Here is an 18,839-nt window from a genome sequence, read left to right as displayed (position 1 = left end):
ACCACACAATAAAACTCCAAAACATAGTCAAGTTATACAATGCCAAGTCTATAAAATTGTAATGCAAGTAAAAATAGAAAATAAAACCAGAAACCATCCTCAGATATGAAGTGGGATCGGCAGATAGGATACTCCAAGCGCTCCACGATCATCTACCTGCTACCTGAGAAAAACAACAACACACAAATGGGGTAGTGAGTGTAAGTCACTCAAAGGGTAATAGACAAGATAATGCATGATCTAAATAAAACATGGAGATCAAAGTATACAGTCTCAGTAGGGAACTAAGAACATGATTATACTAACATAATCAATGCATCTAAACATAACTGGCATAATGAATACGCATACCAAATTTCGATCTAACGTATAAGATCATGATCACACATGACATAATAAACATACATACCCAATATAAATCTAACACATAAGGTCAAGATCGTAAATGATAAAATAAATGCACATAACCATAACTGACATAATGAATACATATACCCAATCAAGAAATTGACACATATGGTATAATGATCAGTAAAGTCACCGAGGATCAACAATAGATCTGCTTGTAACACTTGAGCAATGTAACCAACGGTATATACATGTATAATACATGACATGTATGAAGCATGGCATGCATAAGCAACAATTATAGCTCAAACAAGTACAACATATTACAATCACATGTAGCTAGTATCTACTAGACATGTATGTAAATATATCTCCACAGATGCACCGTGCATCATATGTAAATATGCATGCATGCCACATGGTGTCACTCTCACCCGTCCCTCCACCTGCCACGACCTTTGTGTTGCTGAGGGGTCGGGATAATGACAACTGTACCACCCTATAGCTAACACTACTCTCGAATGGCCGAGGAGACAGTGCGCTAAGTAGTTATCTAACTATATAGAGATGGGGTCCCTGATTGCTCACAACGCCGGATACCACAACACCTAGTGACTGGATGTCACGACAGGACAAGTGACAACTGCTCCAGCTACCACAACCCATGAGTGACCGACTGTGCGACGTTAAAAATGACTGACAACCCACTCAACTATAAGTGAGACATTTGATTGTTAGCATGTAGTGCAAATGATGAGCATGATATAATAATCATGATACAGACCTGATCATCATCAATGCAACACCTCAATCCATCATAAATACCTCCAGTACAATGATCTATCTAACACCTATATCTATAGGTATGAGTAGATCTAACCAATGTCTACTAAACAACAAATACAATAAGTAGCAACACTAGATATGTACACACCACACACGTACACACCCTACAACGTAGGTATAATCAATATGATACCTCTAATATCACACCAATCACATATGATTACCAACATAGGCATAATCGACATGCTTCCTCCTATAATACTCATTTGACACATATGTACATAGAGCATAGGTACAATCAACATGGTTCCTCCAATAGTAAACACTGGACATGTGTACACACACAACATGCAAATAAACTGAATGATCGAAAAGAATTTAGATATCTCCATAATGGTATGATATTGCCCACTTTGGGCCTAAGTCCTCATGGTTTTACTCTTGGGCTCTACTCAAAAAGCTTCATGCCAATGCAGATATCTTTTTCTTATAAACCCATGATCTTTCTCATGTGTTTTCAATGTGGGACTATGTTTGCAACCTTGCAACCCCAATAATCCCCCTTCAAACAAAGGACCACAGGGTCCCCTCAAGATTCAGGTCACTGTTGGCCTGCTCAGGGCCTCCCCTCGAGCATCAGGTCACCTTGACCTACTCAGGGTCTCCTCTACTTTGTTCAAGGTTTCACCCACATGGTTCGATCTTGGATCATGGCTTTGGCTCATGCTTCTTTCAGCGGTTAGTCCGATGAAGAGTGACCTTGCTCTAATACCAATTGAAGGGTTGAAAAGAATTTAGATATCTCCACAATGGTATGATATTATCCACTTTGGGCCTAAACCCTCATGGTTTTGCTCTTGGGTTGTACCCAAAAGGCTTCATACCAATGGAGATATTTTTTTCTTATAAACTCATGATCTTTCCCATGTATTTTCAATATAGAACTATGTTTGTAACCTTGCAACCCCAACATAAATAATCAACAAGGTGACTCCTATAATTCATACCCAACAAGTAAACGCCCAACAACATATGCATAATCAGCATGTTAACACAATCAATAACATATCCCCTACCATACATACTATACATGTATATACACAACAGAGTATACAAATCCAAAAGCCAAGACTATATGTGAAATAACTAGATTATCTCTAAGGTCAAGAAGATAAGTCTCAGTAGGATAACAAAATGAATAGATTTAAGGTAAAACAACCTAATCCATCAACCAATAACAACCATGCACTAAATTTAAAGAACTAAATGTTGGTGCAAGTTGCACCAGAATCAAACCTGAGTTTTGATATTGTCAAAGGTTTAAGTTAAGTCTTGTTGTGATTTAACAAGTTGAATGAGTGTGCAGGCTATTTACTCAACCGGGAAAGACCTAGCTGGAGGCTAGGCAGGAGAAATCTTAGCAGATCGTGGAACCCAGGTGCAAGTCCAAGTGGGTCAAGGGGCCCCGACGCTTGGCGGTGTGATCGAGAGGTCTGGAGGACCAAAGATCAAGAGAAAAGTCCTGGGGAGCCGATCAAAGCTAAGTGAAAAGTCCGAACTAGATCTGGAGGATCTAAGTTTGGCAGGTAGATTGAGGTAAACAACTAGAGGAGCGACAGTGAGGTCGGGTTCCTGAAGGGAATAACCTTAGGTCGCTGATCCAACTAAAGAAATCGGGAAGGTTTCCAAGTTGAGATCAAGATAGTTCTACTGTCTTTCATATTACTCTTGCATTATAATATTGTTATTCTGACATCTGTGTTGCAGGAGATTTTTGTCTAATACTATTTTGCAGGTTCGGTTGGATCGGTCGACCGAACCGTAGGATCGGTCGACCGAACAAGGCAGAATCAAAGCAGTATTCAGTTCAGACTAGATCAGAGCCTGAGTCCGATCAAACAATGATCGGTCGACCGAACCCTGGTGACTCAACACAGACCAGCTCACAACCATCGATCAGAAGCAAAATGGAAATCAGCTGATCGGTCGACCGAAGAGGAGGACCGGTCGACCGATCCAATCAGCATTAAATACAACATTAAATACATCATTAAATACAGCATTAAAAGAAGATCACAGCTAATTGTGACGAACAGGGAAAAGATCATGTTCGGTCGACTGAAAGGCATGATCGGTCGACCGAACCCTTAATGAGCAATTAATTCCTAAGATCGAGCCAGCGCAGACTCCGGCCAGGAAGGAAGGGAGCGAGTTCGGTCGATCGAATAGAGAGATCGATCGACCGAATGCCCAAGGCACTTATAAAAGGAGCTCGAAGTCAGAGGCTCAAAAAACAACTTTTCTGATCAACTCAAGTGCTCTTCTGCAAGCTGCTCGTGCTACAAGTCTTCATCAACTCTGCGAGCCACTTCGTTCGATAGTGCCGACCGAGCTTCAACTTTCAACTACTATTGTCGGTATATCTTATTTTGTTCTGTACATAATTTTCTGTAAGATAGTAGGAGTGTTACTATCTTACACTTTTGTATCTGTACGATCCACTTCTTTCCGAGGATCTCGGAAAGAAGGGTTATAGTGTTTTGCCCATCGGTGCGGTCAAGGACTGCGGACCTTCGAGTAGGAGTCGAGCTAGGCTCCGAACGAAGTAAACCACTTTGTTCCCTTTCTTATTTTCCGCTACACGATTCTGATTTAAAAGTAAAAGAAAAAGTTTTAAAAGCGTGATATTCCCCCCCCCCCCCCCCCCGCTCTATCGCTTAAATCCGATCTATCACTAAAGAGGTTAAGGAAGAAATATCTGCTTTTATTTGTCGATCGTGCCAAACAATCTCACATCAAGATGCTTGTCTCAAATCAAAGTCCTACGATCACATAATGTATTTAGCTAATTACATATGTAGCAAATATCTAAATCAAATCCCCCAAACCTATATAGGGTAAACCTTATTCAACCGATCATTAATCAATTCCTAATTAATGATTAACTTTAATTTTTCCCATTCCTTGATCAAATTAAGGTTAGTCATCTTATCATTTCTAACTAATCTAATGATTAAATCAATCCCCTCATGAATTAACCATCCAACTAATCGCCATTAATAACCTACTAACCAAAATAATATAGGAAATAATGGTTTAAATTCTGTAAAACCAATTTCAAATTCTTAACCCATCTCCTCCTTATCAACCAATTAAATCAACCTACTATAGAAATGATGACAATTCTAAATCCATTACTGAATAGATCTCACCTCATTTCCTATACACAACCATTCAATGAAGAGATTGAGTGTTGCCAAAAGTAGAAAAAACCCTCTGGTGTCACAATGCCTTGCTCTTCTCCCCAAGATTGAATCTGACTGGCATTCTCAAGCATGCCAATAACTATTTCCCTCATCCCCCTGTGACATAGTAATGATCTCAAAGGACAAATCTAGCACAAATATAGGGATGATAGCTCACGATGCAGGAAAGAATAAATTCCTATTACTGACGAGTGCATAGGAGGAGGAGGAGTAAGCTAATGGTAGGGATCTAAGGCACCACAATGTGCCCCTGCTCATTCCTGTAGAATGTCAGCTCGAGGTGAATCGTCGGCAGTCAGCTAGAGGGATCTAGGGCATGACAACGGTGTGGCATTAGCCCGATCAAGCATCACACTGAGCATAGATCCTGTGAAATCAACGACCACGGGGAGTGGAGCAGGGAGAGGTTGGCAAATCCATGTAGACGATGATATGTGTTGTGGCATCTTGTGGCAGAGAGGGGATGTAGCCGATAACCTCTGATGATAGTGGCTCCGTAAAAGTCCACAAGTGAGAGGCCTCACCACTCTCCCTCATGTCGGCTCCTCCCTTCTAGCAATGACATCGTCGAGTGGTGGTGACAATGACCAAGAGAGGAAGAGGGGGAAGGTTGGTGTCAGGGTGTGAAGAAGAGGATTTGGATCAGGAGTGTGTGCAGCGAATGAAGAGAAGAGGAGAAGCTATACCCAAAAATAAACTTAGGTTTAATTTAATTAAAGCCTAAGTTAATTTTCAATCAACTCCTACTTTAATTGGGTATTCTAAATAGGCCTCCTTTAAACCTAAACAATTCATCCCCTTAAATGCGTCATACTGATTTCATTAAACTCCCAAAATATTTCTAAAAAATTCAATAATATTATTTTCTTCAATAACACTTATTATTTAATTTATTGTATCTTACATGTTGAATACTTATAAATGTGCTAGGAAATGAATACAAGAGTTGTTCATTTCCTTGATCTAGGGGTCTTTTTATAGCCCCTGAAAAATATTATCCTCAGCTTGAAGACACCTTCAAAGATGTCCAAGATGCCTTCCATCAGATAGAGTTTATCTACCGAGGATAAAACTTTATCCTCGCTAAAGGCTAGTAAAGGCACCTTCCATAGGCTGGAAGGCACCTTCATAGTGTTTATCGAAGATGCCTTCCATAAGGTAGAAAGCAGATAAGCTCTTATACGCTGATCTCTTCTTGGGTGATGCTCCGGCTACCCAGAGTTAAGCTCACCCAAATCCAACTCCGTCCTTCTCCTCGAGCAGGCTTCTTTCTCGATTTCTCGTCTCTCGAACGTCGCACACGTTCTTCTCATCCCTCGAACGTCACGCATGCCCTTCTCATCCATCGGTGTAGTCTTCCACAGCACCTCATCCTTCGAATGCATCGAGCCCATCAGCTCCTTTCTCATGTCATCATTCTCGCTAGCTGTGTCTTTTGCTCGACTTCTTGTGTTCCTAAGCTCCTGTACACTTAGACACAAGGATTAAATATAACAAAACCTAACTTAATTTGTTTGACCACATCAAAACTACCACATGATACTTACCATCTCTCCCTTTTCGATGTGTAACAACCCAAGTTAAAGTTCAGGTCAAACAAAATAATAATAAGACAATTATGTAAACAAGTTGTAATTAGAGTAAAATATTGCACTGTAAAGAATTAAGCAAGTTAACAAAATTACAAAATTTATACAAAAAATGACCTTACTCCCCCTTAACATGTACCTATTTCTCCCCCTTTGATCACATCAAAAATTAGGAAGATACCTACTAAACAGTTAAACAAATTGGGGAAAAAAATTTCTGGAGTTACAGTGCAAACATGACTAGTAGGCTAATATGCTTCAGTTTCAAAAAATCTTGAAAATTTTTATCGAAAATACTAGAAAATATGGTAGCTGCATCTGTTGGGCAGACTATTTTGCAGTTTGTTGGGGTTGGTAAGTATTGAAGTAAAGCAACTATTTTTTTGATAATAAATCTTTAAAAAATATTTTTTCTACTATGAAAATTCTACTAATTTTTCTTGGATATGGCAAACAGATTGTCTAATACTAGAAAAATCAAAGTTTTCAAATTTCCATTTTTCTAAAATTTTAATATTAAAAATTAACTTTTCAAAAAAAAAAAATTGATAAAATTCAAAAAATGTTAAAAATTTTTGTTATGATAGAAGACATCATATTTATCTTGGAAAAAAAAATATTTCAAATATAAGTCTAAAAATTATTTTTAATTTTCAAAATACTATTTTCATTAATAAATTCATAGAAAATAATTTATCAATCAGAAAATTGCCAAAATATTTTTTTGATAGAGAATGTTATTTTTTATCACATAATAACAAAATTCTCAAAAACTATGTTTGTGAAATAATTTTAAATTTCAAAATATAATTTTTGTTAATAATTTTATAGAAAATAAATGAAAGATCAAAAAATTCTAAAAAAAAAATCCTATTTGTAGATCATATTTCCATTTTGCATAAAATATTTTTTAGCATAAATTAAAACTGAAAGATTAATGAAATAAATGAAAAAAATGACTAAATTAATTAATGCATAGATAAGATTTTGAGCAAAGAATATAACCAAAAAAAATTACTCAACAAATTATTTTAACATAATCTTTTAATTAAAAAAAATATTTAATCTAAGAAGAATTTGAAATTCAATATAGGTTCCTTCCTATTGGGTTCACTAAAAATTTTAGTGGTACATAATTCCTAAGGATTTTCTTAATTTGTCCCTGGTGATTTTTAATGTACCAATTAATTTTACCATACTTTCTCAATTTTGATTTTTGAAAGTTGTTAGAACATGCATGGTTGTTTTTTAATTTTTCTATTTGTACTTTCAATTTTTTATTTTCTATTTTTAGATTGTCAAACATATCTAGGAGGCATGATTTTGCTAAGTTTAATTTTAACCTATCATTATCTTTTTTAGTTGTACTATATTCTTAGATAACATCTTGATAAATTCAAAAGATTACTTGAGAGTTAGTGCACGTACCTCACTTACCTCATATTCTGATACCCCCCCTTTATCGCAGCTTTCTCCTAAGGATCCTCCCCCTTCATCAATACTCATCTCTGAGCTGCTTTTATCTTCTCCTTGGTGGTCTGCCAATAGAGCTAGATCGGCATATTCTTCAACTTTTGATTCTGATGATGACTCATCTTATGTTGCTTTTAAGTTTCTATGCCTTGATTTGATTGACTCTTTCTTCTTCTCCTTCATCTTCAGTTTTGGGCAATCATCCTTGATGTGTCCTTTTTTATTACAGCTGTAGCATCAGATCTTCTGCTTGCTCCAAGATTGTTTCTTAGCTTCAGTCTTATAAAATTTATTAGATTTAATAAACTTACTAAATTTTCTTACCATTAGGGTTGTTTCATCTTCGTTGATTGATGCTTCAGAGTCTGGATCATCCATTCTTGCTTTTAGGGTAACATTCTAATTGGGCTCCTTTTTCAATTCTGCACATCTAGATTTGTGAAGTTCTAAAGTGGAAAATAAACTCTCTAAAGTATTTACCTCTAGATCTTTTAAAATATAATAGGGGTCTACTATAGATGTCCAATTTTGTGTCCTAGGGAAAGCATTTAGCGCATACCTTAAAAAATCTCGGTTAGTTACCTATTCTCTGAGATTCGTAAGTCTGGTGATTAACTCCTTCAGATTGGCATGTAGTTGTGCTACTAACTCTCTTTCTTTCAATCGGAGGTTGATCAGTTGATTTCGGAGCAGATCCCGTTTAGCAAGCTTGGCTTCGGACATATCTTCGTGTAGTTCCAAGAATTTCTCCTAAAGTTCCTTTACTGATTTATATGCGCCGATTTTGTTGACTTCCTATGGAGGTAGCATGCTCAGCAGATGAAATTCGACTTGTCCATTTGCTACGAAGTCTACTTGATCCTTCTTGGTTCATTGGTTTTCCTCTTTTTCACTTCCTTGTGGGTTCTTGGGAGCTACAACACCATATTTAATTATTAAAAGCAATTCAAAGTCTGTTTTAAAGAATACCTCCATGCGTTTCTTCCATTTTACGAATTCTCCCTCGAACTTTGGTGGGTAGATGCTCAGTCCGATCATCTTCTCAATACTTCAGTCGGCGGTTAGTCCTTTTGAGGCATTTTTGCTCTAATACCACTTGTTGGTGCAACAGGAACATACAAGAGGGGGGTGAATTGCCTGTATAAAACAAAACTACACCCTTCTCAATCTTTTAACTTAGATTAGTAGCACACGTATAAGAGAAAATTAAACAACTAATAAAATGAAATAGACTAAAAAATTATTTGGTTACAACTTAGGTGGTTGTTAATCCAAGGAAAAAGAAAGCACTAAAAAGATCTCCTTCGTGTAGGTAGAGAAGCATGTTACACTCGTTGAATGCTCAGAAATGTGGTAGGAAATGAATACAAGAGTTGTTGCTCATTTCCTAATTTCAGGAGTCTTTTTATAGCCCTTGGAAAATGTTATCCGCAGCTTGAAGGCACCTTTAAAGAGGTCCAAGGCGCCTTTTATCGGATAGAGTTTATCCATCAAGGATAAAACTTATCCTTGGCTAATGGCTAGCAAAGACGCCTTCCATAGGCTAGAAGGTGCCTTTGCACTATTCATCGAAGGCGTCTTCTAAGCCATGGAAGGCTCCTTCTATAAGACAAAAGGCATATCAACTCCCATACATTAATCTCTTCTTGGGTGATGCTCGGCTACCCGGAGTTGAGCTCACCCGAACCCAACTTCGTCATTCTTCTTGAGCAGGTTTCCTTCCCAGCTTCTCGTATCTCGAACGTCCTGCACATTCTTCTCATCTTTCGGTGTACTCTTCTGTAGCACCTCGTCCTTCGGATGCACCGAGCCCGTCGATTCCTTTTCCAAGGCATCCTTTTCGCTAGCTAAGTCTTCCGTTCGACTTCTTATGTTCCTAAGTTCCTACACACTTAGACATAAGGATCAAATATAACAAGACTTAACTTTTTGACCATATCAAAATTACCATAGGGTACTTACATGTGCCTCAGTTCCATCTGAGGCAGCTCGAATCTTTAGATCATCAGGGTGCCTCTAGTCAATCGAAGGTGCCTGGAATGGTCAACTTCTGAGTTGACCATTCACTTCTTCGCACACTTGGGTAATAGTCCGGTCGTTCAAAGTTGATCTCACATGAACCCAACTTCGACCTTCTTCTTGAGCATGCTTCTTCCCGGCTTCTCATCCCTTGGATGCATCTCACGGGTCTTTTTCGCTCTACTGGAGTACTCTTCCATAGCTCTCCATCCCTTAAATGCACTAAGCCCGTTGACTCCCTTCCTGTACCATCCTTCTCTCTCACTGTATCTTCCGCTTTATTTCTTATGTTCCTAAGTCCATGCATGCTTAGACACAAGGAATCAAACACATATATCCTAACTTAATTCAATTGATCAACATTAAAGCTAACTCGGGGTACTCATAACAATGTATGGTCAGATCAGATTTCAAATTTCATCCTCGGTGCGTGAGTCTTGCCTCAGCTTGGCATTTAGCATATGCAGATGATCTATTATTATTCATATAGGGAGATGAGTTATCAGTGGGATTACTATCTTCTTGTCTGCAATAGTTTGGAACGACAACAAATCTTCTAGTAATCGCTAGAAGTTGAATATATTTCTAGCTGGAGTGGATTGCACGACACACATGTGGCTACTCTCTCTCACAGGTTTCTAGGAGGGCACCATGTCTTTTCTGTTAGTATAAGCCCTAAGAGTCAATCAAAGGTTGATTGACTTAGGACATGTATCATATTTCATTAATAAAAGACAAAGTCTATGGTTATTATATTTACTTCAGATCGGTGTCAGATGAATAAATATAATAATGTCCTAGGATAGTAGGTTTTAGTTTACAATATATCAATTGGTTGAATTGATAGTGGGAGGCTGTAAATATATATAGAACACTACTCTTAACTATTCCTAGACAAACATTAATATATAAGGTCAATATTAATGTGTTGAGGCTAGCATGAGGTCAATTGATGACTTAATCTCACAAGCCATAGATATGAGATCTCAAGTAAATATATGAGTATATATTAGAGAATATGAACTGAATTGATATTATATGAGTGTCATAAGCATTCTCATAGTGACTATTGGTATGATTAGTCCTTAGACATGAAGTCACTATGGTTTCCTATATAAGGAGTTGTGTGCTTTGGTATCGGCAAACACTACTTGTAACAAGGTGGACTATAAAGTCAATCACTGACTATGCAATAAGTTATGTGGAGGGATATGAGTGATGTAGATGAGATCTATCCCTTCCATATGATGAAAATGATATCTGTAGGCCCCTTGATTAAGTAGGATACAAGAATGCATGGTCATGCTCAAATTAGTAATATGAGATATTAAACTTATTTGATTGAGTGTGTCTATTTATGGATTAAAAAACACAAAGATTGATAAGAGAATGACATGGTCTATGTATAATGGATCAATTTAGATATCAAGGATAGAAGAACTGAGTTATACAAGATAATAGATACAGAAAAGTTAGGTCAAATCTCAACATTCTCGTCACTTGAGTAGTAATGATGCATTGCTAAATATCACTCATTTCTTATGTATCTCAAATAGTTTTAGATATATTGCCAATATTACGATAGTCTATTGGGTCATATACAAAGAACATGTTAATCTGGAGATGATGGGTTTATTTGAATTTGACTAAAATATGATAAACCTAAGATTATGGAGTTAAGTTTAATCCAAATTAGACTCATTGAATTAGACTCATATGAATCCAACTATTGGATTATTGGATTATTGGATTGAGTCTAATCTGAATTAAATTCAATGGATTAGACTCAACTAGTAAGGATTAATGTCCATTAAAGAGCTTAATGAAGCATTAATCAAAAGAAAACTAAGAGGCAAAAAAACCTTTGGTATTCCTTAGAGGAGTACAAAAGGCTTTTGGAATTCATTTTCATGTAGATGAATTTGATTCTTCTTCCAAATTCAAGTCTACTTCCTTCTCTTCTCTTGGCTGACCTTCACTTGTTACTAGAACAACAAGGTTGTTACTAGAACAACAAGGTTGTTACTAGAGATGGAGACACAAGAGCACATATTTTTTGATTGCCCTCATGTAATGATATTATAGAGGATCAGATAGTGACTACGTATGAGACAAGAGATGTACGTGTATTCCTATTGACGAACGTTACATGTTTCAGGAGTTTCTTCACTAGAGGCTAAATCTTGACTAAAGTCATATATCTTGCAATGCCGAGTTTGATACACCCTGTATGAAGAGCTAGAAATAATTATATCTTTGATTAGGAACAGTTAGAGTACACTTTGTCTAAGAGTATTTATAAAGATGTACAAATCCATATTTACCGGATGTTGTGACTTGTGAGTGTTCTCTTATCTGGCATTATGTCAGTCATGAAATACTAATCTCCATGTATTGTACTCTGATTTTATCTTGGTATATACAATTTACTTATACAAAAATGAAGCAGTTATGTATTATTTTTTAATTTATATTCATAACAATTGTGCATTGTCAATAAATAATCCCATGATAAATGATTTTTAGTTACCAAAGCAATCAAATATGATCAAACTTAATGGTAATATTTTAAAATTTTATTATTTTAAAAATAATATTTCTTATACTTTTCTATATATATATTATATATATATATATATATATATATAATATTATATTTTATATATATATATATATCATCAACACATTAAAAAAATAATAAAAAAAGTCTTGTCCTTATAATTTTAAAAAAATAATAAAAATTGACAGACTATAAACAATTGAAACATAGCTTTAAATCATTTTGTTCTATGATAAACTTAAATAACTTTTTTAACACTTGTATTTCCTTATTTAGAACTAAAAAAAATTGCAATAAATAGCCTTCTAATTCCTTTGGCTTGCACAAAAAATGGCTACTAAATGCTCGGCGATGATGCTTTTGATTCTTGCTAGTCTTTTCGCTTTAAATCAATGTAAATATGCATCATGATGTTTAGATAATTTACAAGTACATATATTTAGTGGCACTGATCTTATGTTTTATTACTTGTTTTACATATAAAGCTCGTGATATCACAACCGTGGAACATAAGTAAATGGATGAGATGAAATGTCCTTGTGTCTAGTCGACATGCCCCGATGATTCCACTTGCTTTTGCTGCGAACTCTCAACACCAAGCCACTGTCGGGACACACTCAACTTGTGTTTTGAAAATTGTCCGGTATGAAATCCTAAATGTCCTCAGTCTTTGCATTAGTGTGCATACATGCACAAACCAAAATAAAATCACATTTGTCATAACATTTTACTAAAATTGTCGAATAAAAAATTTCATTGTTCCAAGTAGAAATATTGTTATATATAAATTTAGCAATTCATCACGGTCTCAAGAATTAATCTTTTACCCTCTCAGTTGGAAATCCTTTGTGGGGGCCGGATCTTCTTCCCCAGATGCATGCCTATCCTCCCGGGCTTCGGAGGGGAGGAAGGGAGATCAAGGAAAAGATTAGAATTAACTTATATAAATTTGACAAGGTGAGTATGAGATAGAACACACTATCCATCTTAGACAAGATGTCTAATACGAATATCAATTTACTAAGACTTTCCATGCTAAAAAGACTCCTCATATTTTCAGAATTTTATCTGTACTTTCATTGTTAAATATATGATCCTCATCGATTTACTTGGACCTTGATAATTATCAAGAAGTGTATATTTTACATTTTATACATTTAAAATAATCATAAATATTTATTTATTTTTTTAAATTTGTAATGAGTATGAAAATTAATATGTTTAAAATAATGAATTAAAATATTAATAAATCTAAAAAATATTTCTCAATACCCTTTTGCGTAATTCCTTAATTAAATTATAAAATTAAATTAATCATTAAATTTTTGCATTTTATTATAAAGATTAGAACTCGATAACTAGTGGCTTCACTAGCTTAGCTAGATTGAGAGAAGATACTTATCTATTTGATTTTTTTTTAAAAAATAAAATAATAAGAATATTGATCCTGTCTTACAGCGGAGAAGATGGTAAGTTAAGGATGTCGCTCAGAAGTTGACAGGGCGAAGACTCCACGTGATCCTGTAACACAAAAGAGTTAGTGCTCGATCGAAAAGGGTTCTCGGTGTTGACCCTCCGATGCTCAAGTCAGTTTCTAGTGATGTGGAGAATAACAAGAAGGCTTTAGCAAAGAGCGTGTAGAATAATAAAGTTACACATTCCTCCTCCTATAGTTGGGAATCCCCTTTTATAGTCCTGCTGTAATGCTTGCGCACACATCTTAAAGCATGGCTCCTTTTTCAAAATGTCCTAGGAAAAGATAAGACAAAAAGTATCTCTGACATCTTTCCTTAAGCGATCATGCATATTTTTGATGTGACAGGCTGAAAGCTTCCAAAGTACGATTTGCCCATGGAACATGCTCTGTTATCAGTGGCACAAACCTCCAAAAGGGTATGAGGAGATACATAGGTGGGTTATGCTGTAGGTCGATTGGCGTTTGCTCGGCCGAGGCGAACGCCCCCGCTCGGTTGTGCTGAACAAAGCAATCTCCCTACACTCAGCTTCTTGGTTTAGCATGGGGCCGCCTTTTACCCAGACAGACATGGCGCCCTCTCGGCAAGGTAGAGACCGAGGAAGGCACTGTTTGTTGTCTCTTGATCTTGTGCTATTCGCTTGCCATTGCTCATCTGTTCGATCATGCTGTCCATGCGGCCATAACTGGTCTGCTTGGCCGAGTTTGACACCTTGCTTGACTTTAACCTCCTCATTAACCTGTATTCCTTGCTCTGACCTATCTTTGGTGGGACCCCTCTTTATCACCATATCATAAGATTTCCCCTCAAGTCTAGTCAAAGGAGGCTGCGAGTTTGGCTGAGTGGACGGTTAGTGTGTTCTAGAACTTTCTTCCTGACTAGGTGTCTTTCGGTTTAGAGCCACTGCTCGACTATCGACGTTGCTGTTCTTTTTGCTCGCTTTGGCATCCCCGAGTTTAAAGCCGCAGCTTGGCTGTGTCACTGAGCTATTTTGTTGAGAAGTTACTTCACCTCCGATTGGCTGTGCATGGTTTAGAGTTGCCACTTGGCTATAACGTTCATTGGCACAAGAGTTTATAGTTGCCACTCAGTTGTGATGGTTACCAGCGCAAGGGTTATATTTGCCACTCGGCTGCAATGCTCACTGCATGGGAGTTTATAGCTGTCGCTCGACGATATCATGACCAACACTTAATCATTTTTCAACTTCCTTTTGATCTCTGCTCCAACCGCTTAACCCACATAGTGCCTTTTAATTTCTGCTGATGTCACCATAATTTCTCGAGAACCATTCAAATCCCTATCCATTAATGCAAAGCACGCTTGACCATCCCATTTACTCATACCTTCTGCTTCCTCAGTGGGTCTGCGCGGTATGTTTTGATATTTCTGACAAGATAAACAGGTCACCACTGTCCGAGCGGACTCGACTTACAAGGTAGGCTAAAAATAGTCTGCCAATAGGATTTTCCTAGCCAATGATTGACCGTCCAAATGACTTCCACAAGAGCCTTGGTGAACCTCTTGTAGGATGCTTTGAATGTCCTCTGATCCGATGCACTTCACAATGATCTTGAGAAAGTTCTTTTGTACAAGTCTCCAATTAATGTAAATCGTCCGACTCTCTTTTTTATTAATTGAGGCTGCTCTCGGTCGGTCGATGCGTTGTCCGATTGAAGGAACTGGATCAAAGGTGTCCTCTAATCACTTGAGGTCCCTCCTTCAGTCGACCTCTCGATATGAGCTACCAACATTACCTGCTCGATCGGCTTATCTACTACTTTAGGGGTTAAGGAACTTACTAATTTTGCTAGCTCGTCCACACATTGATTCTCCGCTCGGAGGATTTTTTGGATAACTACTTCTTGAAATCCAACCTTTAATTTTTTGAACGCCTTAATATATAGCTTTAATCTAGCATTTTTTATCTCAAAAGTTCATGATAGCTGCTATGCTTCTAGTTAAGAGTCCGAGTGAATAAGGACCTTTGAAGCTCCCACGTGCTGGGCTACTTGCAGACCAGCGATCAACACTTCATACTCTGCCTCGTTATTTGTAGTTTGGTAGTCTAGTCGAATAGACAGTTGCATTCTATCTTCACATGGGGATATCAAAAGTATTTCCACTCCGGTGCTCTACCGGCACTACAAGAATATATGCTTTTAATGGCATTTAAAAGTGTCTTCATATACTACTTATACTGACACTTTTAATATAGTGACATTAAGTCAAAATGTCCTCTATAGTGATGTCGTCTAAAGTCTTATGACATTTCCTAGTGTCACTATAGCATAAAAATAGTCACACCACTAATGTTATGAATAATTGTTATAGTGACAAAAACAATGTCACTATAAGATTTGTAATGACATTGATACATGCCTTTATTATAGTAATAATATGACAAATTTATATGTCCTATAAAATCATTTAACAAGACAACTATAAGTGTCGTGAATTGTTTTTATAGTGACATGAAAAAATGTCCTTAATGATAATTTATAAGGTTAATTTAAAATGCCTCATTATTTAATTTGTAATGACACTTACAAATGTCTTCTATACTAGTCTATAATGTCTTCTATACTAATCTATAAGGACATTAAAAAAATATCATTAAAAGTTATTTATGATGACTTTTTTAAAAGTCTCCAATGGATTTGACGGTCTATTGTGACCTAAAAAATCCATATATTATGAAAGATGTCATCCATTTTCAATATTTTCATGATATAATATTCACGCACATAACAAATTAACATAAATACAAATAAAAAGTTTTAAAATAGAAATTAAAATGCTAATCAATAATTGTCATTAATTTTCTAATCCATAAGGATAATAAATTTGTCACATCAAAAATATCTATATACCAATTACAAATGTACCCAATGTATTTAGTTTTAGAACTAGAAAAAAATTAAGTCTCATAAAGCAAAACATAACCAAACTTGTAGTGCATCTTCATTCTTCAACCATCACATCTTAAACAAAATCCAATATTCTTGTCACCTACAATAAAAATTCATATATTTGTGTAAATAAAATAACATAAAATAAAGAGATTAAAATTTAATTTAAACTAGCAAATTTTTACCAAATGATAAACCGAGAAAATTCCACAGTATCAAATATAATTGGTTTAAAAAGACACTAACATTTACCTTACTATTGTGCCACTAAACTCCAAATGCACCTAGTAGAAGTCTTCTTCATTAACTGCCAACTGTAAATATAATTGATATTGGTATAAAAAAGTGTCATAACATGATGGGCATATACAATAAATAGTAATTAATTAAAAAGTTACATATCATACCAGATGGCAAGGCCAAGCTATCATTCCTCCAAGTGAATCCTCAAACCTTTGTAAAAGATCATATGGCCTAATCAAACTCTCTTCCCGTTCTAAGACAACTAGAACTTGTATTTCACACCAATTTGGTCCCAATGCCTATCTTCCTACTTCAGTATTTGGATCCATGCTATGAACAACTCCTTTTGCCACAATTTTCATCGAATCAAATAGACTTTTTATCGAGACAGAGCATCCAACCTAACAAGGCAAAAAGAGAAGGTCATGATGAAAACAAATATGGTATACCATCAACAGCAACATTTATGCTAAATAAGATTATACGTTATTACTCAATCTAACTGAATTCTCAACTTCTCAATAAGCAGCAATACACATACAAGAAATCAATAAATGACTAACTCATGATAATTATAATCTCACACAAAAAACATATATAGCTTGGAAGAAAGCAAACTAGATAAAGACTTTACCCTTAGAGATAAACTAACTGGATCAGAAAGTAATGGACTACTTGATAATGTTGTGTGTTGTATACTGTTGTAATTTGAACCAAGGTTTTGGTTTGATTGATTGCAAATCTTTGATTCTAACATTGCAATGTGTTGGCCTTGCTTTCTAACTTGTTCATCCATTTTTTCTAACTTTGTCCTTTGCTCCATCACTATCCGATTGCATGTACTACGGCTTGGAACTTCTCCCCATAAATCAGATGGGTTAACACCATCACCAAACATACGTACTCGACCTGGTCTATCTGGTCCAATGATTTGAGCAGATATGTATTTTGACCAACTTGATCATCCTCGTCTTCAGGAAGTTGATTTTCTAGTTCTTTCATTGCAGCCTTTACCAAAAAAACAAAAGTCATAATTTATACATAGACATGATGAAAACCAATATCTTTGAAAGTAATATAATTGTAGTTTATAATTAACTTACCAATTTTTCCGCCACAATGTTGCTTGAGGGGCTTCCATTAGCATGAGTAAAGCAAGCATGGAATAATTCGACTCGTGATGGAGGGCGTCCCCTTTCTTTTCCCTAAAATTACAGTTGTTAAAAGTTTGTAGATTCTAATGCATGTCAATTATAAGATTAATATGATAAATTACCAATTTTTGTTGCACTTGAGCAAAAGATCTTCTTCCAGTTGTCTGATTCATTATCTTTTGCTTCCGAGCAATCTTATTTTTTTCACTTCATTCCTAATATATTAAATTCAAAAATTGATACACGATACAAAAGTAAAAATGAAAATTTTCTAAATAGATAAAATGTTTATACCTTTGATTTTTCTGAATTCCACTGAATAACTAATTTCACATATTGCTCTACCAAAGCTCTGTTATCTCTTTCTTCCAGAAGAACTTGCATTGGTAACTCAGGATCATAATACTTCTTTTTAAGTTTTGACTTCCAATTTCTCCATTTTTTTTATATTGAACGTAGTGTCCAACTTTCTGTTCCAGGAGGAAGGTCATACTTTTCCTACACAGACATTTAAAAAATTTATCCAAATAATAAAAAATTATTTAATAATAAAATTATACAATAACATTTCAATTACCTTTATAACATCTAACATTTTTTTCTTATTTTCCATGGGCATTTTATGCCAATCTTCCACGTCAATTGGACAAAATTTACCATTTCTTGCCAAAGTACCTAAAAAATCAGCAAATTTATTTCTTCTTGATCCTATAGGGCGTCCCATACCATCACATTGGATCTTAATACGTGGCAGCGTACTAGGTCGACCCCAAATGTCTTTCATAAATGTAGGGCCTCTGGTTTTCTTCTTAGCATTAGGAGATTCACTTTCACTATCTACATATAGAAAAAAAGGAGAAATAAATGATTGAATAAATACAGTGAAATAATTTATTACATACTTTGCACAAGTTACCTTGATCAAATTCTTCATCCATAAAATCATTTTCAACAATCTTATTTGAAGCTTGTAACTCAATGTCTTTCTGATTTGAAGCTTCATCTATTTGGTTA

General features: G+C 35.8%; 1 long non-coding RNA gene across 1 annotated transcript; it reads right to left on the bottom strand.

The window, feature by feature from the left end:
* Positions 1 to 16,478: 16,478 nt before the first annotated feature.
* Positions 16,479 to 17,673, bottom strand: LOC121990344. Its single transcript, XR_006114560.1, has 4 exons — positions 17,306 to 17,673; positions 16,836 to 17,072; positions 16,681 to 16,742; positions 16,479 to 16,528 (listed from the first exon to the last, which is right to left on the bottom strand). It is a non-coding gene; the product is annotated as an uncharacterized LOC121990344 (long non-coding RNA).
* Positions 17,674 to 18,839: the final 1,166 nt, after the last annotated feature.

The sequence above is a fragment of the Zingiber officinale genome, chromosome 6B, assembly GCF_018446385.1.
Source record: "Zingiber officinale cultivar Zhangliang chromosome 6B, Zo_v1.1, whole genome shotgun sequence".
Lineage (NCBI taxonomy): Eukaryota > Viridiplantae > Streptophyta > Magnoliopsida > Zingiberales > Zingiberaceae > Zingiber > Zingiber officinale.
Note: the sequence above shows the minus strand (reverse complement) of the source record. Positions and strands in the feature narration are given on the sequence as shown.